Source organism: Pelodiscus sinensis, chromosome 14 (assembly GCF_052426305.1).
Source record: "Pelodiscus sinensis isolate ZL-2025 chromosome 14, ASM5242630v1, whole genome shotgun sequence".
Lineage (NCBI taxonomy): Eukaryota > Metazoa > Chordata > Testudines > Trionychidae > Pelodiscus > Pelodiscus sinensis.
In genome coordinates, this window is record NC_143065.1 from 12,653,637 (window position 1) to 12,681,118 (window position 27,482).

The following is a 27,482-nucleotide window of genomic DNA, read 5'->3' on the forward strand; positions in this document are numbered from 1 at the left end:
TTATTATTAATTTGTTAAACACCAACTGCTCAGAGCTGTTCAAGCCCTGAGAAAGGAGATGGCTGCAGCCTCCGGGGAGTTTGCCGCCTCAGTAGATCTGTGACGTGAGCCCACGGCACTGGTCTCCAGCCTTTTTAAGCACAAGACCACTTTTTGAATTGAAATGCACTCCAGGGTTTACTACAAACCCGAGCACCTTTGACCTGCCCCTCCCCCGAAGCCCCATCCTGCTCACCTCATGCCCCTTCCCTCCCCCATCCTCGCTCGTTTCCATCAGGCAGGGGCTTGGGGTGCAGGCTCTGGGCCAAGGGGTTCGGAGTGTGTGGGGGGCTCTGAGCTGAGTCTGGGCCGGGAGTTGAGGTGCTGGTAGGGGTTCAGGCGGGCCTCAGGGCTGGGGCAGTGGGTTGAGGTGCAGGAGGGGGTTCAGAGGTTCAGAATACAGGCTCTGGCTGTGCACCACTTACCCCAGGTGGTTCCCAGGTGGTGATGCAGTGGGGCTAAGGCAGGTTCCCCTTGCCCTGACCCTGTGCCTCTCCCCAAAGTGGCCAGCATGTCCAGCAGCAGCTCCTGGGAGGGAGGGGCAGGTGGCTCTGCATGCTGCCCTCCACCCACAGGCACCGCCCCACACCTCCCCTTCTCGGCTGGGGCCACAGGGATCCCGGAGCTGTGGAGCCAGGGCCTGCAGGCAAGAGCAGAGTGTGGTGACTCCCTGCCCCGCCTCTCCCAGGGGCCACAGGGATGTGCCAGCTGTTTCCAGTGGCAGCGCAGAACCAGGGTTGGGGGCAATCTGCCTTAGTCCCACTGCACTGCTGGACTGTTAGCAGCTGCTGTCCCCATTTTGGCTGCAGGAGTCTCTAGGAGATTCCAGAAGACGCCGCACATGGAGGAAAAAAAATGAGAGAGAATGAATTTTATCATATGTGCCAAAATGGAGGGAATGGGCACCATTAAAAACAAAACCAGTGATACATTTAAAAAAATCATCATAGGGATAATAACTCCAGCCACAACAAGTTAGGCGGTTTAGAACTCACTGCTCAAAGAATTACATTTAAGCATAACAGAGAAATCAAAATTATGAAATACACAGACCAGTCAGAAGTCTAAAACTACACACTTTGAAAGAAGTAAAAGTAGCAACAAGAACTCCACGGGAACGCGTTGGCTCAGGACTCGGGAGGGGAGCGTGAAGGACAGAGACACGCCCAGTGTGTGGGTGACAGAGAATCGCTTTGCCCCTTTAAAAAGCTTGGTCATGCCCTCCCACCCCTGTGGAGATGGGGCAGAGAGGGAGCAAGAGGGGGACATTCTGCTCCCCACCCTGTGCATGGAGCAGCCCTATGGGTGGGAGGGGTGGCCTCTCAGCCACCAGTCAGGAACGTCTGTCAGAGGCTCCAGGACCTAGCAGTAGATCGCCATCTCCTGGCTGAGGGCCACCGACCGACAGTGAAACAGTTCTGAGGTGGTCCGGTGGGGGTGAATGTGACTAACGGAGGAGCTTGCACACGTCACTGTGGACTAGAAAACAGCCGTTCCTGTGAGAAGCTGTGGCTGTACCCCAAAAGGGGTAACGCTCCAGGGCTGGCTGGAGTTCAAAGGGCAGCCCAGCCCCCATCTGCTTTCACATCTGGAGGGAGGACCAGCGCTGTAACTAGGTATTTTCGTGCCTGGGGCAAAATATTAATTATGCACCCCCTCTCCTTGGGTTAGCACGTCGGACCCTTTACTTTTGCAGCTTATTGTATCTTTGTGCCCCTGATTATGATGCGCCTGGGGTGAGCGCCCCACCTGCCCTGCCCTTGTTACGGCTCTAGGGAGGACGTACGGGAGGGAGAGTCTGAGATCTGTGGGCTCTTTAGTAGCTCTGGGTATGTCTACACTACAACGTTAATTCGAACTAAGCTAATTCGAACTAACGGATCCAGACTAAAAAACTAGTTTGAATTAGCGTTTTGCTAATTCGAACTAGCATGTCCACATTAAGTGGACCCTGAACTGGGCTTAAGGATGGCCGGAAGCAGTGCTGGCAGGGCATCAGAGGAGGACTTAGAGCGTGGAGATGCTGTCTCAGGCTAGCCGAGGGCTGTGCTTAAAGGGACCCGACCTCCACCCCGGACCGACAGTTCTCAGGGGTGCCCCGCTTGCAAAGCAGTCCTGGCTTGAAGTGCCCGGAGTACCCACACGGGGCACATCACAGCACTCGGCCATCAGCCCGGCTGCACTTGCCGCAGGCTGCCGTCTGGGGAGAGGGGGCAATTGGGGGGCTGCAGGAGAGCTTCCACCCCCAGAAGCCCGCAGAGCCAGCCCAGTCCTCCCCATCGGGGGCTCGTACCCCATTCCTCCCTCACCTCCTTCCACTTACCCCTCCCAAGCCCCTCTTCTTGATGTACAAAATAAAGATAATGTGTCTTCCAAAATGCAATCTGTCTTTATTGGACAAAACTGGGGGAGACTGGGAAAAGGAGGTGGGAGAGGGGAAGAGAGAGGCTGGGAGAGGGGAGGGCAACTAAAATGATCAGGGGTTGGGAACAGGTCCCATATGAAGAGAGGCTAAAGAGACTGGGACTTTTCAGCTTAGAAAAGAGGAGACAGAGGGGGGACAGGATAGAGGTCTCTAAAAGCAGGAGTTGGGTGGAGAGGGTGCATACAGAAAAGTTCTTCATTAGTTCCCATAAAGAAGGACTACAGGACACCAAAGGAAAGGAATGGGTAGCGGGCTTCAAACTAGTAACAGAAAGTTGTTCTTCACAAAGCAAAGAGTCAACCTGTGGAACTCCTTGTTTCAGGAGGCTGTGAAGGCTAGAACTAGAACAGAGTTTACAGGAAAGTGAGATCAAATGATGGAGGTTGGGTCCATGGAGTGGTATTAGCCAGGGGGTAGGAGTGGTGTCCCTGCCCAAGGTTTGTGGAAGGCTGGAGAGGGATGGCACGAGACAAATGGCTTGGTCACTGTCTTCGGTCCATCCCCTCCAGGGTCCCTAGTGTTGGCCGCTGTCGGCAGACAGGCTACTGGGCTAGATGGACCTTTGGTCTGACCCAGTACGGCCATTGTAAGCTCAGGGTCGGGGGTCTCAGTGGACCCCCTTGATTCTCTTGCACACCTGCTCCTGGGTGGCCAGGCTGGCAGCTCTCCTGCCCTAGCCGGCCACTTTCCTGTGCCTAGTGCGGAGATCGTCGACGAGGTCCACAATGTCTGCACTAGCCCAGGCGGGTGCCCACCTCTTGCGGTCCTGGGCAAGCTCCCAGGAGCTGCCAGCCTGGTCCCGGGAAGAAGGGGAGGACTGGGGGGCATCGGGTGGGTGGCTCGATCCGTGCCAGGTGCAGGGTCTGCTGGCTGGGTGCTGGCAGGCTTGCACCTGGCACGGGCACCATAGCCAGCCCGTGCCCCTTTAAGGGGTCCGGGGCTGGGAGGGGGGCAGACGAGTTTCCCTGGTGTTGGCCAGAGTGGCCACCAGGGAAACCTGGGGAGGGCTAGCCTCCCACTAGTTCGAATTAAGGGACTACACACCCCTTAATTCGAACTAGCTAGTTCGAACTAGGCTTAATCCTCGTAAAATGAGGTTTTCCTAGTTCGAACTAAGCGCTCCCCTAGTTCGAATTAAATTCGAACTAACGGAGTGCTAGTGTAGCGCCTATGAAAGTTAGTTCGAACTTACGTCCGATAGTTCGAACTAACTTTGTAGTGTAGACATACCCTCAGGGTATGTCTACACTACCACCCTAGTTCGAACTAGGGTGGTAGTGTAGACATACCCTCTTTTTCCAGGTATCCCAGGAAATCCTTCATCTTGAGTAGGCAACAAAAGACAGGTTTGTTCTCTGGCGAAATTCCGCGTCTTGGGTGGGAGGGTCTGTTTTACAAAGTGGGGCTGTAGGTCCCCACAGTCCTCTGCTCTCATTTTGGGTGTGAGAGGGACCTATACATGCATGTAATGCGCCTCTGCAGAGCACCTCACTGGATGGGAGCTTCTGCAGTGTCTAGCCAGGCTGGGTTGGTGACTTGGGGGCAGCGGATGCACATGGCGTAGGAGGAAGCACCTAATTGGAAGAGTGTTACCTCACCCACTGAGAGACAACACCCTCCCATATGGGTTTGTATCTACCTTAGTAGAGGGCTGGAGATGGCTGGCTGCATGAGTTTACCCCAACTTTGGAACGGTCAGTGAATTTGCTCTGCCTGCCCCTTACTCTTACAGGACAGATGGTTGCAGGCTGATGCTTTCTGGATCTCCAGGCCCTCGGTCCTTGGAGTTTTAGCTAAAAGTCCACAAGCAAGCATCTCCCTATGATGACTCTAGCACTTTGGAATTTCCCCTTCCCCCGATTTTCCCAGCCTTGGATGCCTCTATAGACAATTCTGGTGGCTTCAGAAAACTTAGGCCTCATTATTGGGTGGCCATTCTCCTTCCCAGGCAGGCAATAAACCCCTGGCTCTGAAGCATGATCATTCTGTGTTGCCCTGATACCTCATAATTCTAGACTTTGTTGCCATTACACTGTGTTCTTCATTTGCAAATCAGGTCAGTCAGGAGGTCTGAGACCTTGTGAATGTGGTCATGTTGAGCCTTGTTATTTGTTGCTTTTCCAGAGCTGAGCTTTTTTGGTAGAATGTGAGATCTCAGGAGCCTAGTGCTATAAACGAGCAAGGTCGCTATGCTGATCCCTTGGTAACTAAGTGCGAAACTGCCATTTTCATCTCTCTGCTGCTTGTTGGGGTTAGCCAGCTCCTGGCTAATGCATTGTCGTAGTCACGGCTCTTTAGCTCCTAGGCTGCTAATCTTTGCATCTGTTTAAGACTGCCTGCACTGGTAATTTTTTAAAACGAAATGGATGCAGTTTGTGACAATGAAAGGTGCTGGGTTGATGCCAAGATAAGCTTCTAACTGTGCCACCAAGACAAGGGCAGTTCCTCCAACCATCTTGCAGGTGGAAGGGCTCTGCTGAGAGGTGAGGATTCTGCTTAGAATTCATGTCTTCTTGGGGTTTGTCCATACAGTGGAGTATCATGACCTACGGGGCATTTGGGTGGGGTATTTCCGATATGCACAAATATGTTGCACATTGCATATTAATTGATTGGTGTAGATCCTGCTGGTGTGCTTTAATGTAGTGCTATTTCAAACAGTATTATGTTAAAAGACACTACAGAACCTTTAGAGCATACTAGCAAGGTCCATACAGGCCAACTCCTATGTAACACGTTAGCATGCTTTAGAAATACCCCTCCGCCTCTCACACATAATGAAGCACATTATTCTACTGCCTAGACAAGACCTTGAATTTGGCCTCTTTCTTGGTCCTGCCAGGGCTCCATTTGTGACGGTTTCTCTGGAGTCCCTGACAGCAGAGATGGGACTTGATAGTAACAAATCTGAAGAGGATTCGGTAGTGTCAGCTCCAGGCATTCAAAAACCGTGCGTTAAACCCCGCCCACCAAAACTATAAGATTGGCTTAAAAATCATGAGATTTAAAAAATAATCTGGGTGGTTCTTCTTTGCTTTCTAATTTCTGAGCCTCCGAGGTGCATTGGTTCGTGTTCTCTGGCTTTTCTGCTCAGCATGAGGGTTAGAAACTTGTCTTTTTAAACACAAGCTAAACTGTCTTCTCATCGCACGAGTGCGGGAGTTGGGTGCTTTAAAAAAAGCAAATTAACAAAACGGCTCAGCACTGAAGGTTGCTCCTTTCGAGTGCCGGATAAGGGCAGTTCCTCTCTTGCTCTGCAGCTGCCAGAGCAAACAAACAAAACTTGGGCTACTTAATGTCACCAGCCAAATTCTCTGTAAATGATTTGGATGAAATGATGGAAGGAGCTTGCGGCTACAGTGCAGTTTCTGTGATGCAACTGCGTGTCCACAAGGAACCGGCTGGGACCTCCAGTTGAGTGCAGATAGGCCATCAAACAGCCACTGTGTAATGTCCTTATCGTCCCTGCCTGCCAGAGCTTGTCGACAGCATCTTTGAAGGAGGAGGTAGTTAATCTCCCTGCCCAGGGGTTGGACTGTGTTTGTTTTTAATGCCTGGGCCATTAAACCCAAAGAGGTACCTCAGGCTGCCTTTCCCAGAACACGTCTGGCAGTGTTAATGGGTTAGTGTTCTTCACAAATCCAGCCTGGCTGCTCTCCCGGCCCCTCCTAGGGCAGACAAGCAGGATGGTCACTCTGGGTGCCAACATCCTGACGTATTGCTGTGCCACAAGGATCTATTTTTTGCTTGTTCTGATTGGCTGGCTGTTTTGGCAGCTCCCCACCCCCAGCCTCTAGAGTCAGACCACAATGTCTGTGGGGAATTGAAGCTAAGAGACCATCTGCTCTAGTAAGAACATCCGTCTTGACTCCCCTCACAGACAAGTTTCTTAGCAGGACTTCAGTGAATCCCCAACTCCCTCTGCCCACCTTGCCTCAGCGACCCACTGCCAGTCGTCATGTAGCCCCTGCCTCAGGGGCACACTGCCATCTGAAATGGCCACTCAGCATCAGCCAGTGGTGTGGAGCTGCTGCCCCTCCTACATAGGGTTACCAGGTGTCCGGTATTTTCACCTCCTGTCCGGTAAAAAAAATTCAGAAAATACCAGACACCTAAGATTTCTGGTATTTTCTGATTTTTTTCCCCGGCCAGGAGGCGAAAAGGCTGGGCACTTGGCAACCCTACAAACACTCAGTGCCCAGCCCCCCAGTCCCCAACACCCCTAGCCCCCCACAAAATGGCTGCCAGCAAAAAGACCAAGGGGAAGCAATGACTCCCCTGGGTCTTAGTGCTCAACTGCTCCCCTGTTCCTATCCCTGCACTCACTCTTAAAGGGGACATGCTGTTTTATTATTATTTTTTTTTTTGTTTAATAAGTCTTTGAGTCCTTTTTTTTGTCTTCCCCCCTTTTTTTTTCCTTCAATAGAATTTTTTCCCAGTGTGGGTTTTTTTTTTTTTTTTTTGGAGGATGGAGGGCAGGTGTTCAGCATTTTTGTTTCAACCATCTGGCAACCCTGCTCGTACAGCCCTACTATCCTCAGGCCTTGAGAACCAGGCCTCAGCCCGGGAGTTTCTCTGGCCAGAGCTCCCCAGCCCTGCTCTGTGTCAGGAAGCCCCCAGCTTCCCTAGCAGCTAGATCCCTCCTGCTCCCCAGCTCTGAGACTTAGATTTTCTTCCCTTCCAGGAGCCTTTTTATACAGCCCTCAGCTGGGCCATAACTGGCCTCAGCCCCAGCCCTGGCTCCACAGCCTCAGCCCTGTCCCCTTCTTAGGCCAGTGTGGGGCAGATGCCCTGTCACAATCTGTTTATGGGAGCTTGCAGGCTGGGAAGAGCACAGATGCATGCCAGGGTGCCTAGAGGGGAAGGCGTTCTTCTGGAAAGCAGGAGAGTGAGTGTCAGTGAGACCTGAGCTGGGGAGACAGTCACATTTGTCCAGCATCATGCTTCTAATTTCTGTCTCCTTTTCTACTTCAGCCTGCTGCGCCTGAGGGCCATGAGCTGTTCTCAGCATCTGGAGAGCCCAGAAGCTTTCTCTCTTCTTCAGGACCTCAGCCCTTGTAGAGGACCTTGCTGAGAGGAGCTCACTACTGGGAAAAGGCCTCCTGTAGCCCCTCCCAGGGTCTTGGGGCTCCCCCAAGGTAAGACTAATATTCATTCTCTTTCCTTAGCAAGCAGCCTCCTTGTTGTTCCTCATCTGAAGGCCCTTTGCTTCTTGGTTGCATTGTATCATGTCCCGTCCCTTGGCTTGTGCAGGCAAGGGTGTGATTCCTTGCACTTCAGTGACAGATGGTGGCAAGGTCTGGCATGTGTGCCTGTTGCTGCATGACATGTTGGTTGGCGTCTGCACTGTCCAAGACTTGCAGGGGGTTGTGGATGGGAGTAGGATGTGTATACATGGGTGATGTGTATATGTAGTTGAAATCTTCTACCAGCAGTACAGGAATTCCCTCTCTGCACTGCTTTTTGAAGGGATAGAGTCAGAGCTGAGGCCACATTTTAACTCACCTGCTCCATCTGTAAAGTCCAAGATACTGCTTATGTGTGTGCACCTTTTAGAGTACCCTTTGGTGGTCATAAAATGGTGCAGAATCATGGGGAGGGGGCAAGGGAACAGCCTGGCTGTGCTGACAGACCAGTGTGGTGAACCCAAACTAGAATGCTTAGGTTCCCTCCTGTGAGAAACCCGAGGAGGATTTTTTGTTCTGGGGGCACTGAGATTGGTGTGTCTCGTGCTAGGTGCTGTACATAGGTAGCCCACACATAGGTAACCTAGTGGGTGTGGTTCACTGTCCCATGGAGTGGCACTTAGACCACTTACAGCAAGAAATAAGAACAAGTGAGCTCTACAGCCTAAGGGGAGAGCCAGCTGGCTGTATAGCTTGAGCTGTAGAGGTTCCTACACTGAGGTCCCAGGTTCAAATCTGCCTGGGGGTGGTTACACATGCACCTAGTAAGAGAGAGTTCCTGCCTCAAAACAAGCTAGACAGATGAAAGGTGGAGGGGCAAATGGGTACAGGGGGAGAAGTGCTGAAGTGTGAAGCTTTTTAACACAGTGTCATAGCCTTGGGCTATTGTGCATAATGCAATAAGTTGACATTGATACAGCTCCAGAAAACAGGCACAAACGAAAACCCCAGGATTAGCCCTTCCCTAACATTAGTGGTGGCACCTTTCAAACCGACACCGGTAGGGGAGGTTACTTGCCCATGATCGCCCAGCGGTGGAGTGGCAAAGGCAGAAACGCAGCTCTTCTGACTCCTGCACCAGTGCCGTGTCTGCTAGGCCACGCTGCCTCCCCATAAGAAATGGGGTTGAGCAGCCTTGTGACGATGAACCAGGCCAGCCCCCTCGAATAGCTCTAAAACCAGGCATGTGAAGGTCACCGTCTGACTGTGCCCTCCTGTCCCTATGGATAAATCTCTAGAGCAGGTAATACTGCACACATTGTGTGTCTTTGATGGGCCTCGGATTCGGTCAGGATCTTAAAGGAGGAAGGCCTGCCCCCTCCCCCGGTCTCCTGCAAGCGGCCGTGGCGGCACAGAAAGGGTTTGCAATAAGCGACAGCTGGGTTGGGACAAAATGAAGTATAAGCCACTTGGACTCAAATGTTCCTGCCTCCCTCTTTGTGCTTCCAGCAGGGCAATCTCCCTCCTCATTAGATCCTAATGAGGCTGGGGGAGCTGAATTGTTGTGATTGGTTCAGCTCCACTGATATGCTTTCCATATAATTTTCTGTAATTTGTCTCAATAAAGCCCCTGAGAGTTCCCAGAATGGGCCCAGCCTTCTTTTCCCCAGCAGAGGCCTTGAGGGGCGAGGAAGAGCTGTTCAGCCGGAGGCAGCCAGGGGGTCAGTGCAGGGGAGTAGCTGCAGAGTATCACTATGGCATTGTCCGGAGGTTAGCAGGGTTCTTCTCCGAGCACAGGGTTATATGTATGCCCCATCACGAGAGCCCAGGGTGCTCCTGTGAGCTCCTGTGTCTGTAGGGTTGCCAGATGGTTTAACAAAAACTACTGAACACCCCCCTCCCCACCCCCAAGAGGGAAAAAATTCCGTTGAGGGGGGAAAAAAAAAAGTGGGAAGACCAAAGTTATTAAGCAAAAAAAAAAAAAAAAAGTGCTGCGCTTTTAAATGGCCCTATGCTCCTCACTCCCCAGCCCCCGCCACACGTGGTATGGGAAAATTATCCCTGCTGGGCTTCCATCTGAGGGAAACAAGAAATAGTGAACGGGGTACTGAAATAACAGACAGTCTGGGTGAAAATCAGACACCTGGCAACCCTATCTGTCTGGGAGTGACAGACAGACAGACACACACATGCACACTTCTCCCATCTGCCCTCTGCACTGCGTAGATTTTAGAGGGGGTGCACGGACACACTTTTGGGGTGCTGATGCCTTATCATCACTAGGAAAAAGGGGTGCTCTTAACTCAGGGCGAAATCCTGCAGAAGACCGGACAGTTTACATTGCTTAGCAGGCTGCGTTGAAGACTATTCCTCCCCCGCCACCCTAACCCGTAGCAGGATGTCAACCTAAAGGGCTGACCCACAGGAAAATCGGGAGCCACACACATGTGAGAAGGACAAAAAGAAAAACAAGCCCTCCCTGACATGACTCCACATGTCCCCTACACATCAGAGCCTAGGGGGTCCAGGCTAGTAAATTTTGTGTGCTCCATTCCTGAAGTAGGGTGGCAGGGGGGCTGGAGCACCACCATGGGCTCCCTACTGTTGGGGGGGAGCCCTGAGCTTCGGGGCCTGGATTCAGGCAAGCCAAAGGCTGCATCCGGCCCTTGGGCCTTAGGTTCCCCTCCCGCTATAGCACATTGGAGCCTTCTAACTCAGCTTGCTAACTCATGTGCGTGCTGCCTCCTTCCCTAGGGTTTATCCTGAGCGAAGAGGTGCCCAGTGCATTGATAGCCGCTGCTCGGTTGGAGGGCAGGCGGTGCAGATGCACCCAGTTGCTGGGTGCTGCTGAGCAGGCTTGGTGTGATGTTGGGCTGTGTGTACTCATGCAGGGGGCGCCGGAAGGGGAGCTACTCTGGGTCCGGTGTCCTCAGGAGTCTGAGGTGGCTGCCTTCTGGCTGAGGGCACAGTCCTCCGGTGCGCCATCGCGTGCAACAGTACAAAGCAGCAGAGAATCCACCAGACGGGCTGCGCAGAAGCTCTGCCCCGGAGGAAGTGATGACACCAGCGGCAAGGCAGTGGAGAAACAGGCCCCGCGAGGCTGAGGGGGAGGAAAGCTGCAGGCAGCAGTGCCTGCGTGTGTGCCCAGGGGATCGCTAGCTTGGCGCACACCCTCGCTCCGTCTCCAGCAATGGCCTGCCCCACGTGTCCCAGCCGGGCCTTGTGTGCCTTCCTGTGGTGCCACGCGTGGGAGGATCTGCCCCGGGAAGGATGCACCTGCCCCCTCGTAGTCCGGGTGGGGGTGAAGCAGGGGGTATTACAGGCCTTCCAAAGCCTCCGGTCGCAAGGCCAACCCTGAGTCTGGGTATTCTCGTTACACATCTCCATGCCCAGCCCTGCACAGAGGGATCCGAACGCGTTTGTGTACACAAACTGCACCTTTGATTTTCTGTGTGAAGGCAAATACCGAGTGACTGCCAGGCAGAGAGTGCGGCTTGGGGAAAGGTGCTTTGTGATCTGGGCAGTGGGAAAATGGGGGCCGGGGACTAAAATCTCTGCAAGGTACAAAGCTTCTCCCTTCCTGCTAGCCAGCGCGTACACACTAGGCACAGGATTGCTGTCCGTGTTGGGGAGGGTCGCTAACCGAATGCAGTAATACTCTGCCCACGAGCCCCTTCGCCAGGTCCAGTAGCCCACGCTCCCTCGCGTTAGCTGAAGTAAGCTTTGGCTTAAGGCTTACGGTAGCGATGGGAGGTTTTCTCGCAGGCCCGCACTGTGGTGCCCTACAGGAAAAGGACAAGACGTGGGGTTGTTCTACCCTGGCACAGAGCTCGGAGGCGCCTTTGTGGACGCATGTGCTCCGAGCCCCGAGAGAAGGGGCACTCCTTGGCACCAGGCAAGCCAGGGAGGAAGCTCACAGGCTGGCTAGTTTCAGTGGAGGTGCATGGTACCTTTGTATGCGCAGCCGGGGGGGAGGAAGACAGCTCGCTTTAGGAGACGGTGCAGAGGCAGGGTTGCTATTTGCTGTGTGGCTTGTGGTGCCATGCACGGTGCTGTCCCAGCACGGAGTGAGAGACCGTCCTGGACAGGCTGGGAAGCAGAGGCCCTGTGAGGTGAAATGACTTGCCCACCTCACTCAGCAGGCCAGGCGCAGAGCTGGGACCAGCCCTCAGCTAGCCTTCCTCTCCTGCCTGTGCCCAACTCATGAGAGTCACCCGCAAGCCGGCCAGCAAGCAGCCCCCCTCTCCTGCAAAGATGGGGAGAGACTAATGAGATGGCATTTCCCCGCCGCAGCCCCTGCCAGCACTAGGCAAAAGGCAAGGCTGGAAGCAGCCTGCTGCCTTGCCACCAAAGGTACCGAGGCAATAGGGCTCCTGCCAGGGGAAGGGGGCCGGGGTTGTTCTGGAAATCCAAGTAGCAGGAAGCTTTATCCAGAGGAGCTGAGAACTGTCTCTTTTTGACCAGGCTTGGTCTCTTCCGAAATCTCCCTCCAAAGGAAAACATTAAGCCTAACAGTGCTGCTAGCATGGGCTGCCCGGTGCGAGTAAGCAGATTAAAAGGGATCCTTGCTCCAGCTGCCCTGCTGGGGGGTATCCCGGGCCTCCAAGCCAGTTCCCTGCTTAAAGGGAGCCGCTTTGGTGAACTCAGAGCATGAGAGGTCAGGCGGCTCCCAGGGGCTCTCTGCTGGGGAGAGGAGCAGAGATGGAAAGGAATTGGACGCTCCCCAGGATGACGGGAAAACAGAGGGCGGGGGCTGACGTGGGGGGGCCAGGCTCCAGGGCACAGAAGATGCTGAAGACTGATGGGGATTGTGAAGCTGCCCAGGCATGTGAAGTTTTGGGAGGGACGGGGTCTTGGCTCTGCTGCTGCTCCTCTCTCCCAGCATGACTTGCCATCAGCTGTTCTGGGCTGGTGGTGGCTGTCAGGGGGTAGATGGTAGGGGCTCGTCAGTGCTTTCCCCAGCAAACCCAGCTTGCATGCCCAGACGGGGGAGATGACACCACCCCAGGCCTGGTCTGCCTGAGGGAGATTGGCAGCTGTCGAGAGTGGGGGTGATCTAAGCATCCCCCTGAGCCTGGCGTTTCCCAGCGTTGTCTGTCTGCAGACGGCCGGGAGGATCTCCACTTTTCCAGGCTTGGCCCTCCCCAGCCACCACCACCACCACCTCCTCTTCCCCCGTCTCTGCAGCAGCACTGCTTTTCCAACTATCGTCTGGCTCTTCTGCATTGCACCTTCCGGCCAACTGACTTCTAAATTAAACCCTCCGCTAACTCACTGAGCCCCGTGCAGGTCACTTCCTGGGCGTGTGATTTATAGACCTGCTTTTAACATTTATTAACTGCTAAATCACAGTGCCCGCTCAACTGGAATCCTTCCCATTAGCTGCCCTGAATGGCAGCTGGATGCCAGCCTCCTCCCGGAGTTCAAGGTGGCCTCTTCCTCAGGGGGTGTCTGTCCAGCCGGGCGCCGGTTGCTCTGAGGTGGACTGGGCTGAGGGAGGGGAAGGTAAAAAGGCGGGATAAGGATGTGGGGGGAGGGAAGAAAACTTCAGATAAATGACAGAGAAAGGAAAAGATTTAATGAGGCAAGATCTGACAAAGGGACTGGAGAGAGCCAGGAAGGGAAAAGGACCCATCTGGGGAGGTGGCTTATCATGCACCTTGATCATTGTCCTGTCGGTGAGGTATTGTGCCTTCCTCAGGGACTGCAGGTGAGGGACCGAGCCCCAGAGTTTGGGGCTGGGTCAAAATGTCCCCCAAAGGGGTGTCTGCATCTGGGCTTTTGGTGCGAGCCCATCTCTACACATACAGGAGTGGGGACGAGATGTCCCCGAGCCTGAGGGCAAAGCAGGGTTCAGCTCCATCAGCGTCCCTGTGACTGGGAGCCTACAATGGCCAGACCAGCGCTGCCTTACCGTGTGTGTGTGTGTGTGTGTGTGTGTGTGTGTGTGTGTGTGTAACTAACGCTGCCTTACTCTGTGTGTGTGTGTGTGTGTGTGTGAGACTAGCACTGCCTTACTGTGTGTGTGTGTGTGTGTGTGTGTGTGACTAACGCTGCCTTACCGTGCGCGTGTGTGTAACTAACGCTGCCTTACTCTGTGTGTGTGTGTGTGTGTGTGTGTGTGTGTGTGACTAGCACTGCCTTACCGTGTGTGTGTGTGTGACTAACGCTGCCTTACCGTGCGCGTGTGTGTAACTAACGCTGCCTTACTCTGTGTGTGTGTGTGTGTGTGTGTGTGTGTGTGTGTGTGAGTGAGACTAGCACTGCCTTACCGTGTGTGTGTGTGACTAACGCTGCCTTACCGTGTGTGTGTGTAACTAACGCTGCCTTACTCTGTGTGTGTGTGTGTGTGTGTGCGTGTGAGACTAGCACTGCCTTACCGTGTGTGTGTGTGTGACTAACGCTGCCTTACCGTGTGTGTGTGACTAACGCTGCCTTACTCTGTGTGTGTGTGTGTGTGGGTGTGTGTGAGACTAGCACTGCCTTACCGTGTGTGTGTGTGTGTGTGTGTGACTAACGCTGCCTTACCAAGTGTGTGTGTGTGTGTGTGACTAACGCTGCCTTACCGTGTGTGTGTGTGTGTGTGACTAACGCTGCCTTACCGTGTGTGTGTGTGTGTGTGTGACTAACGCTGCCTCACTGTGTGTGTGTGTGTGTATGACGCCGCCTTACTCTGTGTGTGTATGTATGAGACTAGCACTGCCTTACCGTGTGTGTGTGTGTGACGCTGCCTTACTGTGTATGTGTGAGAGACTAGCACTGCCTTACCGTGTGTGTGTGTGACGCTGCCTTACTGTGTGTGTGTGAGAGACTAGCACTGCCTTACCGTGTGTGTGTGTGTGTGTGTGACTAACGCTGCCTTACCGTGTGTGTGTGTGTGTGTGACTGTGACTAACGCTGCCTTACCGTATGTGTGTGTGTGTGTGCGAGACTAGCGCTGCCTTACCGTATGTGTGTGTGTGTGTGTGTGTGTGAGACTAGCGCTGCCTTACTGTGTGTGTGTGTGTGAATACACTAGAGACTGTGTGTCGCTCTGAGTAACGGGGACCAGATAAATGCCTCAGATAAATGGATGGGAGTTTGGGCAAGTGGAAGAGCCTTCAGGCTGCTGAGGGGTGGGGAAGTAATCCTAATTAGAGGCAAAAAGCTGGTATGTGAGACCCCAGAATTAGGAGCAACTTTGATTTATTTCTGGCTTTTGTCCTTTTTTGTGTGCACGCACTTGGCACTTTCATTCGCTAGGACTCGGTTGCAGTTTTCGCTGCACAATCAGGGCTAATGAGCACTCCCAGGAAATAAATTGCCTCTTAAACATAGCTTCACAGTGCAAAATAAACAGCTCCCGATCGCTGGCGCTGCCTCCTCCTCAGCGATCTCTGTCTCGCCTCCACTCACCCGTGCAGGAGGCTGCGATCAGAGCCCGGCTCGGCAGCATTGCAGGCCATGCAGAAGCAGCTGCCACCGGACTCTGACACAGACTCTATCCAGAATGGTGTAACGCCCCTGCTGCTCCGCCTGCTGGGGTGTCAGAGAGGCCCTCTGTCGCCTGGGGAGGGGCTACCTAGAGCCGGCTGCAAATCAAAGCAGCGTTTCATCCCCGTGGCTAGAGGAGTCGTTATGTGGTGCGTACACAGGTGGTGGGTGGGGTCAGCTGTCCCATGGGTATTCCCTGACTTGGCCCATGTGTCTGATCTCCTACGCATGCCCATCCTGGCTGGGGTGAGTGTCTGAGGGGGGCTGGGCCATGTGGAGTGGTGAGTCTGGAGGTCAAGGGGCACCGATTAGCAATGCATTCTCAAACGAAGGCTGAAGTAGTCCAACTCCTCTTAAAATCAGGAATAAGGGATCTTCCGGAAAAGGCTTTATTTTCCGAAAGATCCCGTCTAGACTGGCGCTTTTCTCCGGCAAAGTCCTGAGCCGGAAAAAAGCGGCAGCCATGTTCATGCAAATGCCGCGGGGGATATTTAAATCCTCTGCGGCATTTGCAATTCCGACTTGTCTCATTAGCATCCCTTTTCCGGAAAAGGGTGCCAGTGTAGACGCAGCCTTGGGGTTTGAACCTGGGGCCTTTGAAAGTGGAGCTAAAGGACAGTAGCAAACTCACCAGCTTGCGGTATGAACCACCAGTAGAGGGCAGCAGATGCTCTTTGCTCTCCTGGGATTGGGGTGGGTTCGGTCACTTGAGCTAATCGGAGCACCCCTCCATGCCCGTCTAGACACAATTTGGCCTGTTGCAATGGTAACAGCTGTTGTTACTTAGGCGGGTGTTAAGAGAGGTTCCAGTGCATCTGGAACTCACAAGATTTGGGGCTATCCCGGTCATCAAGGCAGAATCCTGGTGGATCTGAAATCCATACTCCCCCCAGTTCCTCAGGGGCAGGAGGCATCTGCTGCCCCTGGCTTTGAAGGTGATTTTGGTAACACAGTGGCTGTCACAACCACCTTTGAATTCCCCAGTGGGGATGAAGCTTTACATTGGAAACCCAGCCTGCACATATTAGACCCTGGCATTGTCCTTAGGGACTAGAGCTCTCAAATTAAACTGTGGCTGTCACTGTTGCCCTACGTGCAACTGAAAGAGAATTTCTCTACTAGCAAAGCCGGCATCTCTCAGCCATTGGTTCTGATGTACCCCTGATTTGCTGAGGTCTTTTATCTTCAGTCTCTTTTGCTCAAAACCCAAAGCAGAGCATAGAAACTTGCTTGCAAAGGTTTTTTTTTCTCTATTTCAGAGGCTGATAATAAATCCATATGCAAACACTAACGTGCGCAGGATTGCAGCACAAAAGCCAGCTAGCGTGCACAGACCGCAGCGGGAGCATGTCTGGAGCATCTGCGTCCCAAAGACACTGTAGTGACCTGGCCAGTAGGAAATGGTGGTACAGGACAGTGTGAAACCCCTTTCATATTAGGGAAAGGTGACACAGTGGCTGTAAAGGAGCCTCCAGCTGGCAGCAGCCCCAACTTCTCCTAGCAGGGAAGGGTACAGCAGAGCTCGGTATGAGGGGATTCCTGGCTCTGGCAGCCCCCAGCTTTTTGGTGTAGGGGGAGGCAGTCTAGCCTAATGGATAGAGGGCTGGACTGGGGCTGCATCCCCAGGCGCTCCTAGCTAACCCTGGCTCTGTATAGGGCTGTGTTGTGCTTGCCCCCTGGGAGGAAATCCTGGATGTTTTGTAGCTAATGCCAAAGAGCTGTTTAAATATAAATAATGTGGCAGCTTTTTTTGGCAGTAGTTCAAAGTATGGGGAGGGAGGAGCTGTGTGTGTGGGGGGGAGGGAATTTTAAGAAAAAAATGGACACCCCCCCCCAGCAGAATATGAGCTTCAGTTCTCCCCAGACATTTTTAAGTTGGAGCTAAAAAGAAAACACCCCATTTAAAGGATCTTTATTTGTAACCTGCCTCGGGTGGCCTTTTGGGTTCTTCTGGACAATAGAAATCAACCTGCAAGGGACGGGAGGGGCTCAGGCCAGGAGTGGCATAGGGGGGTAGGCGCAGAAGACGAGGGGCAGAGTTGTGCTGGGAGGAATGGTGTGAGAGTCTATTCCTCAGCGCGTGTCTCTTCCCGGCTTCTCGAAATGTCTCATTGGACAGCCTCGGCCCGTCTTTGTTCTGGCTGCTGCAGTGTGCGTGTCCGGGGTGGGATTTCATTGCCAGGGCTGCATTCGCTGGGAGATGTTTTCTGTCTGGTAAATGCTGATCCTGGGCGAGGGGGAGTGGGGCCAGGCTCACAGCTCAGCTGACATTTTAGCTCCTGCCAGAGGAGACTCGCAGGATATCTCCCTCCGGATCAAAGTGGCTCTGGCCAGGTGGAGTGCTGCGGACAAAGCCTTTGCCCCCGCAAAGACTGTCACAGCAAGCCCCTGCCACAGAAAAGCATGGTGTGGCTGATGAAGTGCTCTGATTAGCCAGATCCTAGCAATGCTGTTCATGAGCAGGCTCCAGCAAATGAAGATCCAGGCCATCAAAGACCCCTGGTTCCCTGCTGGTGAAAGAAGGGAGAAACAGGGGTTTGTGTTGCACGCATCCGGCAGGGGTGTTCAGCCTCGGTCCTGTGAAGTTGGCAGATTCTCCAGAGGCTTGAGTCTGTGAAGTTCTCCGTGCCTCTTGCTTTGTTCTGCTCAGCCTCCGAACACTGCCTGTCTGACAGGCGTGGCCCCAAGAGCGTTGTTGCTTCGGTTCCCATGTGGCCAACAGATGGCGCCCTCCATGGCAGCCTTCAGAATTCCAAGGGGAATACAACCGGACGGTAGATACCTGTTGTTCGCTTTCTATACAAGGCCACTTTACAAATGGGTAAATTGAGGCACCGAGACGCTTACGTAACTTGTCTGGGGGTAAAGGGGTGGGAAATAAGGTCTGTGTTCTAATGCAGGTTCTCTCTTTTGGACCGTATATTTCCCCCCTCTGAGCCTCTGTTTCCCTGCTGGTAAAGAGGCCCTCAGTTGACTTATAGCAGGGATTCAAACCATGTGTGAAATCTGGACCACCAAGCACTCAGCCCAGCGCTTGATACACCAGCCGGTGGCTTTTCTCATAGCCCTGCATCTGGAAGAGCATTTCGTCTCCTACAAAGTTCATTGCCTCCAGAAAACAGCCTGCCCCTCTGCCAGCGCTGAATTCTGGGACATAGGGTGGGCCATCATGGTGCCTCGCCAGAGTAAGCAGTACGTGTTGATCCCAGGGTGGCATGAAAAGGGAGGAGAGGGAGGAAAACCTCAAATAAACCCCCATGGGGCAGAGACAAGAGAGGGAATGACCCTTAGGGCAAAACTCTTCATGGTACAAAAAGAAGAAACTGCCCTGGAATGAAAGGAGCTCTGCCCAGCAGAGCATTTGGCCCAGAGAGAGAGAGATGCCGAGGGAGGCATATGGCATCTCCTGGCTATGGTCTGACAGTAGATTCATTGGCTTTAAGGCTAGGTGGGATTGTTATGATCATCTAGTCAGACACGGGTTAAAGAATTGAAGCAGGGATTTAGGTCACCTAGTGGAATCAGGAAGAGAGCCCAGGTCAGCACTGTAGCCACTAGGCTATACTGCCTGGCCTTGCTAGCTGTGTTCCCACATCTTTGTCCCCCAGATGATGACACCTGCCCTGCCACTGCTCTGGTGTGACCTGTCCAGCCTGATTCTGGAGTGACAGAGTCCAGACATGCTCCCGCACCCTTGTGTTTTCTTTCTTTCTTGGTTTTTTTCCCCTTGCCCTCCTTCCTTCCTTTTAATACAACTGCAACATGCCCTAGAATCCCAAGGTCATTCAAGGTGACTGGTGCGATTAATAGGTTTGCTGTCCTCTGCTAGTGTGCTTTGTGTGTGTTTTGTATAGACTGCACCTGTGTGTCTCCCCCGCCCCCGTCCTTTTATTTTCTTGTCCTACTTTTCAAATCCGACTTCTGCCAGGGCTCCAGTAAATAAATTGAATTCTGAGAGACTGGCCTCTTCTAAAGGTCAACTGACTTCTCGAGCAGCTCTCCTGGAGCGGGGCGGGGGGTGTGTGTGGAACGCTAATGAGAGGGAGTCGCATGGTGAGCCTGTGCCTGGGAGGGCTGGCCATGGACGGAGGGAGAAGACTTGGACAATGTGGTAAGGATCCGTGGCAGAGATCTGGCGTGGACATGAACGTCCAGGAGCCATGCTCAGCCCAGCGCAGTGCCATGCAGCTCAGGAGGGGAGGGAAGCAACGTGACTCTGTGCCACCGTGGCAGCACCTTGGCTCCTGGGAGCGGGTCTCAGTGCAGATGTCTCCGGGCTGCTCCAACCTTTGCTCAGCCACTTACTACCTGAAGGGGATGTTTGAGCAGCAGAGAACAGCCAGAGCACAGAGGTATTTCAGTTGCACCCTCTGTCCAAGGGGAGATTGGGAGGTGGGAAGGCAAAGAGCCTATGCCTTCCTGGCGGGGAAATTCCTGGGTGGCTGGCGAATGCTGTTTTTTTCCTACTCTCTGCTGCTGGAGTCCCAATAGGCTTGGCCAGATCACTTAAGAAAAAATGCCTAACCTCTCCTTCCCCAAAATAACCCACCGGGAAAAAATTCTGTTGAGGGGGAAAAAAAAGGGGAGACCAAAGTTAATCCCAAAACCCCACCAACAGGCACTGCGCCTTTAAATGGCCCCACACTCCTCACTGCCCCACCCCCGCCAGACGCGGAGGGGAAAATCCCACCAGGCTTCCATCCAAGGGAAACAGGAAATACCAAACATTTCACATGTCCGGTATTTTCTGTTTTTTTTTTACTGGATGAGGGACCCAAATAACAGACAGTCTGGGCGATAACCGGAGACCTGGCAACCCTACCCATCCAGCCCCTGTTGTGTGGAAATATCATTCCTACATACAGTAAAAGCCTCTACTCCCGGCTGCTAGCCCCTGGCAGGCTCCTAGAGCTGGAGAGACAACTCTACATCCAGATCAGATGCTTGGTCTTTCCCCCTCTCCTGTAGAGGTGCAGAGGCCTGGAGTTAGTGGGTGTGTTTTGAGGGTGAGGGAAGTTCATGGCAGCTGGAGTTGTGGGGCATCCCGTAACAGATGCATCACTGCAAACAGCCAGGGACCAAGCACTAAGACTAGGTATAATTCTGTGGGGGAATCCATGGGATTAGCAGGGACAGAGCCAAGAAAGAGAAGATGGTGAGATGGGGGAGGTCTAGGTTGGATATTAGGAAAAACTATTTCCCTAGGAGGGTGGTGAAGCACTGGAATGGGTTCCCTAGGGAGGGGTAGAATCTCCATCCCTAGAGGTGTTTAAGTCTCGGCTTGACAAAGCCCTGGCTGGGTTGATTTAGTTGGGATTGGTCCTGCCTTGGGTAGGCGGCTGGACTTGATTTCCTCCTGAGGTCTCTTCCAGCTCTATGATTCTATGACTGAAACAGGAAGCCTCTCCCTTCTTTTCCAATGGAAACGACATGCAAAAAAGCTGCTCTGAGGTAACATTAATGCTGCCGAACTGAGCGCAAAGAAGTCAGGAAGAGAAGGGATGACTTAGGGTCACCCGGTAACTCTCCCAAATTGTATGCCCGGGGCCCAGTGTGGCCCTCTTAGCCCTGTAAGCCAACCGGAGTCAATACTTTTTCTATCAGTGTCAATTCAATATGAGCAGGCTCAGAAATGGGCCCACTGTTTTGTATGTAGGTTACCACGATGAGCCTAATTAGTGAGAAAAGCTTTCTCTGGGAAAGAGGGGTAAGTTAAAGTTGCTGTGAGAAGTAACTCATTATTGTGACTTTTGGGCATTTACATTTGTTGCCATTACATGGCATTATTCCAGGGTTTTTACATGTAATATAAGGAGTGTAATTTAAGACTTCTACTGGAAACTCAGCATTTTTGGAAAGAGACACCTCGTTATCAGTTTCTCTGCTTCGTTATCTTGGAACATCAGGGATTTTTGTAAGTTGTAGTAAGCCTTTGTCATGCTCTGTGTACAATGGGACTGTCCTTGAATAGACCAGTCTCTCTATTTAAGAACATAAGAATGGCCATGCTGAGTCAGACCAAAGGTCCATCTAGCCCAGTTTCTTGTCCTCTGACAGTGGTCAATGCCAGATGCCCCAGAGGTAATGAGCACTACAGGGAATCATCAAGTGAACTGCCCCCCTGTCACTCATTCTCAGCTTTTGACAAACAGGCTAGCAACACCATTCCTATTCATCTTGGCTAATAACCATTGATGGACCTATCCTCAAGGAATTTATCTAGTTTTTTGGGGACCTGTTAAAGTCCTGGTCTTCACAATATCCTCTGCCAAGGAGTGCCACAGGTTAACTGTGCACTATGTGAAGAAATACTTCCTTTTGTTTGTTTTAAACCTGCTACCTATTAATTTCATTCGGTGACCCCTAGTTCTTGTGTTATGGGAACAAGTAAATAACTTTTCCTTATTCGCTTTCTCCACACCAGGAAGTAATCCATTCCTAATGATGGTCACTTGTTCTTGCACTGTGTATTCTTCAACCAAAAGAAAGGAGGAGACTGGCAATGGAGTGCATGTCTGACTGTTTCAATCCCCCAAACATGGTCACTTTTCCTTCCTCCATTATAATAAAGGGGTTCTGACCATTCTTTAGGGAATAATCATTCGTACCATCCAAGATGAATCTATGACCCCCCCTGGGGTTGTAATGAGCATGTTGGCTTTGTGACCATTGTACTGATGTTACAAAGAAATCCTTCCAGTAAGCATCAAAGAAACGCTGGTGATTGTGAATAGCCCCCATAGGTCTTGTACAGGCTCTTTGTACCCCTTCAGAAGGCTGGTATTCTGCTGCTGCCGCCAGTACCCTGCCTCCCTCCTTCGTCCTATGGGGCATGCAGTGGTTCCTGGGGAGCTAGTCTGAACTGAAGAGGTGATGTACACTCGCTACTGCCTTGTGCTCTTCAGGCGGCAGGGGGAGGGGCTGAGCAGCGCCTGGCCCAGGGGCACTCAGGAAGTCTGTAGAAGGACAGAGACAAACCCATGTTTCAAGAGTCCCAGCTCAGCCCACCCTTCCTCCCCAAGCTCTGTCTGACACTGAGGGGCACTAACGTTTGCACAGCACTCTCCAGAAGAAATAGGATTCTTTCTACCAGTGCTCTGTCCAAATTCCAGCTCTTGTAGCATGCTATATCCTTCCACCTCCCACTCCCATGGGCTGTGAGTAACATGACCCCATTTGCAAGGGATACCTGAAATGGTTTCCTCTACTCTTGTATCGCTACTACTTCTCCATCTGCCACCCTCTTCCCATTGCTTTCCAGTCTCTCTTCTTGCCCTTCATGCTCTCCAGGGTTTTCTACTTCTCCTTTCCAACTTAGCTCCCTTATCTACCCATCTCCTCAGAGAATCCCAGGGCTGGAAGAGACCTCAGGAGTCATCAAGTCCAACCCCCTGCCCAAAGCAGGACCAATCCCAACTAAATCATCCCAACCCCGGCTTTGTCACACTGGGATTTAAAAACCTCTAAGTATGGAGATTCCATCACCTCCCTAGGTAACCCATCCCAGTGCTTCACCACCCTCCTAGGAAATCGTTTTCCCTAATATTCAACCTAGACCTCCCCCACTGCAACTTGAGACCATTGCTCCTTGTTCTGCCATCTGTCACTACTGAGAACAGCCCCTCTCCATCCTCTTTGGAACCTCCCTTCAGGTAAATGGAGGCTGCTATCAATTCCCCCTTCACTCATCTGCAGACTAAATAAGCCCAAATCCCAAAGCCTCTGGTTGCAAGCCATGTGCTCCAGCCCCCTAATCATTTTGGTTGCCCTCCCCTGGACCCTCTCCAATGCGTCCACATCCTTTCTATGGTGGGGAACCCAGAACCGGACACAATACTCCAGATGTTGCCTCAGCAGTGCCAAAGAAAGGGGAATAATCACTTCTCGAGATCTGCTGGCAGTGCTCCCACTAATGCACCCCAAAATGTCCTGAGCCTTCTTGGCTACATGGGCACGCTGACTCCGTGCTTTGAAGCAGTGGAAATACAGGTTAAATTCCCCTTGGGATATGCTCTGGCCATGCTTCCATTTTTATTCCTAGAGGCACAAATCTCCCAATGTTTTGATTTCACTGTCAAACCCTCCTGTGACTCCATGGCAACTCACTTTCCTCTGATCAGTCCAGCTTGATCATTAAGGGTCAGATACAGAATAGCACCTTTGCCCGCAATTAGTCCCCTGGATTTCAATGGAATTGCTCGCAGAGTCGGCTGTAGCTCCCTCAGAGCAACGGAATCACAATTTGTTGCTAAGAATAAAATCCCGTTAATTAAATCTACGTCTGATCGGAGTGAGAACCTGAAGACACTGAGATTAATTTATAAGAAACATGAAATGTTTAACTAATAAACAAGAGCCTGCTAAGCTCTATATTAATTTAACCTAATGAAGTCCTGTAATAATCCATGATAAATGAGGAAAGCTCACGGAACATGAGCGGGAAAAGCCTCAGTTGGGTGTCATGATAAATTATTAGTTAATAGTGAGAATAATTCATAACCCCTAAGAACAACAGAAACGAAACCGTACGGATTGTTTGTATAATAAGCTAATCGATAGCGGAGCCCCATGTATCTTAATTCAAGTTAGATTTACCTTTACGACAATACATGGATTTTTCCTGAGAATAATCGTGCCCGTTCATATCCTTTTTTCCCTCTTGAGCTTGGATAATGGAAGGAATTATCCTATTTCCAATCAGATGCATTTTCATTCTTACCAATTAACAGCACAGCAGGAATCCATGTATATATATCTACACACACACACATTTTCTTCCCGCTTCTTCCATGTGGCAGCAAAGATGTTATCGAAGGAAATTGGGCTTAGGGATACAGAGCCATTCTGAACAGAGGGCGAGAGTACCAAGGGTCATCTAAGTCGTGAACAGTTTCTAACAATCTCCATGCAGGGCCGTGGGTCAGATCTATGCTTCTAATATTGCCATTAACCCCTTCTGCAGTAATCCAAAAACGTATCTGGGTAGCCCAGTTCATCCAATGTGCTTTAGAACAGTGGTTCTCTGGAGGTATGTGGAGGTCTTCCAGGGGCTACGTCCACTCATTTAGACATTTGCCTAGTTTCACAATAAGATACATAAAAAGCACCAGCAAAGACCATGCAAACTAAAATGTCAGAAGACAATGGCTTGTTTATACTGCTCCATATACAGTACACTGAAATGTAAGTGCCATATTTATATTCCAATTGATTTATTTTATAATTATATGGTAAAAATGAGAGAGCACATATTCAGTAATAGTGTGCTGAACTTACACGTTTGTATTTTGATGTCTGATTTGGTAAGAAAGTTGTTTTAAAATTTGTTCCGCAAAAAGCTTCTTGCGCAAAAACCCTGCAGTGTAGACGAAGCCTAAGGCTGTGTCCAGACTCGAGGGTTTTTTTGAAAAAACTTTTTTTAAAAAAACTTCTCCTGCGTCTAGGCTACAGCCGTGTTCTTTCGAAATTAAATCGAAAGAATGCGACTTTTCTTTCGACGGCAGAAAACCTAATTTCACGAGGAAGAACGCCTTTTTTTGAAAGTGCTCTTTCGAAAAAAGGCGTTCTTGAATGCAAACAGGGCTTTTTCGAAAGAGAGCGTCTAGACTGCCTGGGTGCTCTCTTTCGAAAAAGCGGCTTGCTTTTTCGAAAGTACTGCTTGCAGTCTAGATGCTCTTTTTCGAAAGAGGCTTGCAGTCTAGACGTAGCCTAAGTGTGCAACTGATTGTTCTTTCCAAAGTGGAGTACTTTGCATTTGCCCTTATTAAGCTTCATCCTGTTTACCTCAGACCATTTCTCCAGTTTGTCCAGGGAACTATAGGCCGGTCAGTCTTACTTCAGTTCCTGGAAAAATCATGGAGGGGATCCTCAAGGAATCCATTTTGAAGCACTTGGAAGAGGGGAAGGTGATCAGGAATAGTCAGCATGAATTCATGAAGGGCAAGTTGTGCCTGACCAATCTGATTAGCTTCTATGATGAGGTAACTGGCTCTGTGGACATGGGAAAGTCAGTGGATGTGATATACCTTGACTTTAGCAAGGCTTTTGATACGGTCTCCCACAACATTCTTGCCAGCAAGTTAAGGGAATGTGGATTAGATAAATGGATAGTAAGATGGATAGAAAGCTGGCTGGAAGATCGGGCCCAGCGGGTAGTGATCAACGGCTCGATGTCAGGATGGCGGTTGGTTTCTAGCGGAGTGCCCCAAGGTTCAGTTCTGGGACCTGTTTTGTTCAACATCATTATTAATGACCTGGATGAGGGGATGGATTGCACCTTCAGCAAGTTCACAGATGACACTAAGCTAGGGAGAGAGGTAGACACGCTGGAGGGAAAGGATAGTGTCCAGAGTGACTTAGACAAATTGGAGGATTGGGCTGCAAGAAATCTGATTAGGTTCAACAAGGACAAGTGTTGGGTCCTTCACTTGGGACGGAAGAATCCCAAGCATTGTAACAGGCTGGGGACCAACTGTCTAAGTAGCAGTTCTGTAAAAAAGGACCTGGGGGTTACAGTGGAGCTGGACATGAGTCAACAGTGTGCCCTTGTAGCCAAGAAGGCTAATGGCATACTCGGTTGCATTAAGAGGAACATTGCCAGTCGATCCAGAAATGTGATTATTCCTCTTTACTCGGCTCTGGTGAGGCCAGATCTGGAGTATTGTGTCCAGTTCTGGGCGCCCAATTACAGGAAGGATGTGGACGCATTGGAGAGGGTCCAGTGGAGGGCAACGAAGATGATTAGGGGGCTGGAGCATATGACTTACAAGGAGAGGCTGAGGGATTTGGGTCTATTTAGTCTGCAGAAGAGAAGAGTGAGGGGGGATTTGATAGCAGCCTTCAACTTCTTGAAGGGAGGTTCCAAAGAGGCTGGAGAGAGGCTGTTCTCAGTAGTGACAGATGGCAGAACAAGGGGCAATAGTCTCAAGTTGTGGTGGGAAAGGTCCAGGTTGGATATTAGGAAAAGTATTTCACTAGGAGGGTAGTGAAGCACTGGAATGGGCTACCTACGGAAGTAGTAGAGTCTCCATCCCTAGAGGTGTTTAAGTCCCGGCTTGACAAAGCTCTGGCTGGGTTTATTTAATTGGGATTGGTCTTGCCTTGGGCAAGGGGCTGGACTTGATGGCCTTCTAAGGTCTCTTCCAGTTCTATGATTCTATGATCTGCAAACTTAATAAGAGTACTCTTTATGCCATCATCTAAATCATTGGTGAAGATATTGAACAAAACCGGTCCCAAAACAGACCTCTGTGGAACCCCACTTGTTATGCCTTTCCAGCATGACTGTGAACCTTTAATAACTACTGTCTGAGAATGGTTATTCAGCCAGTTATGCACCTACCTTAAAGTAGCCCCATCTAGTTTGTATTTCCCTAGTTTAGTGTTAAGAAGGTCATGTGAGACCATGTCAAATGCCTTACTAAAGTTTAGGTATACCACATCCACCACTTCTCCCTTATCCACAAGTCTTGTTATCATATCAAAGAAAGCTATCAGATTGGTTTGACATGATTTGTTGTTTACAAATCAATACTGGTGTTACCTATTATCTTCCAGATGTTTGCAGATGAATTCCTTAATTACTTGCTCCATTATCTTCCCTGGCACAGAAATTAAACTGACTGGTCTATAGTTTCCTGGGTTGTTTTTATTTCCCTTTGCATAGATGAACACTAGATGTTCCCTTTTCCAGTTTTCTGGAATATCTCCCAACTTGCATGATTTTTCAAAGATGATAGCTAAAGGCTCAGATACCTCCTCTATCAGCTTCTTGAGTGTTCTAGGATGTATTTCATCAGGTCCTGGTGACATGAAGACATCTAACTTTTCTAAGTAATTTTTAACTTGGCCTTTTTAAATTTTAACTTCCAAACCTGCCCCATTTCCACTAGCATTCGCTGTGTTAGGCATCCATCACCATCAAACTTCTTGGTGAAAACTGCAACAAAGAAGTCATGAAACACCTCTGCCATTTCCAAGTTTCCTGTTATATTTCTCCCTTCTCACTGAGCAATGGGCCTACCCTGTCCTTGGTCTTCCTCTTGATTCTAATATATTTCTAGAACGTCGTCTTGTTACCTTTTATGTCTCTAGCTAGATTGAGCTCATTTTGTGCCTTGGCCTTTCTAATCTTGCCCCTGCATACTGTGTCGTTTGCTTATATTCATCCTTTGTAATTTGACCTAGTTTCCACTTTTTATGCAACTTTTTTTTAGGTCAGGAAAGATCTTTTTAGTGCCATGTTTGGTCTTTCTTCTTTAAACCATCAGTAACCACTGCTCTACCGAGCTGCTGCAAAATGCACAAAATCGTGTGTTTTTCCTGTTTCTTTAGCATTTGGAAGTGCACCTGCCCTTTTCAATGCTATTCTGTCGGTAGCATGGTGCTAGCCTATGCCTGCCATCTGTGCTAAACAAATC

At 50.9% G+C, this 27,482-nt stretch overlaps 1 protein-coding gene across 4 annotated transcripts in view; it reads left to right on the plus strand.

The window, feature by feature from the left end:
• The window catches only part of LINGO1 (leucine rich repeat and Ig domain containing 1), a 515,304-nt gene that overhangs the window by 42,784 nt on the left and 445,038 nt on the right, over positions 1 to 27,482 (plus strand). For all 4 annotated transcript variants that reach the window (XM_089781970.1, XM_089781969.1, XM_089781971.1 and 1 more), the window contains exon 2: positions 7,439 to 7,602. The gene's annotated coding sequence lies outside the window, so the exon portion shown is untranslated. The remainder of the gene's footprint in view (positions 1 to 7,438; positions 7,603 to 27,482) is intronic.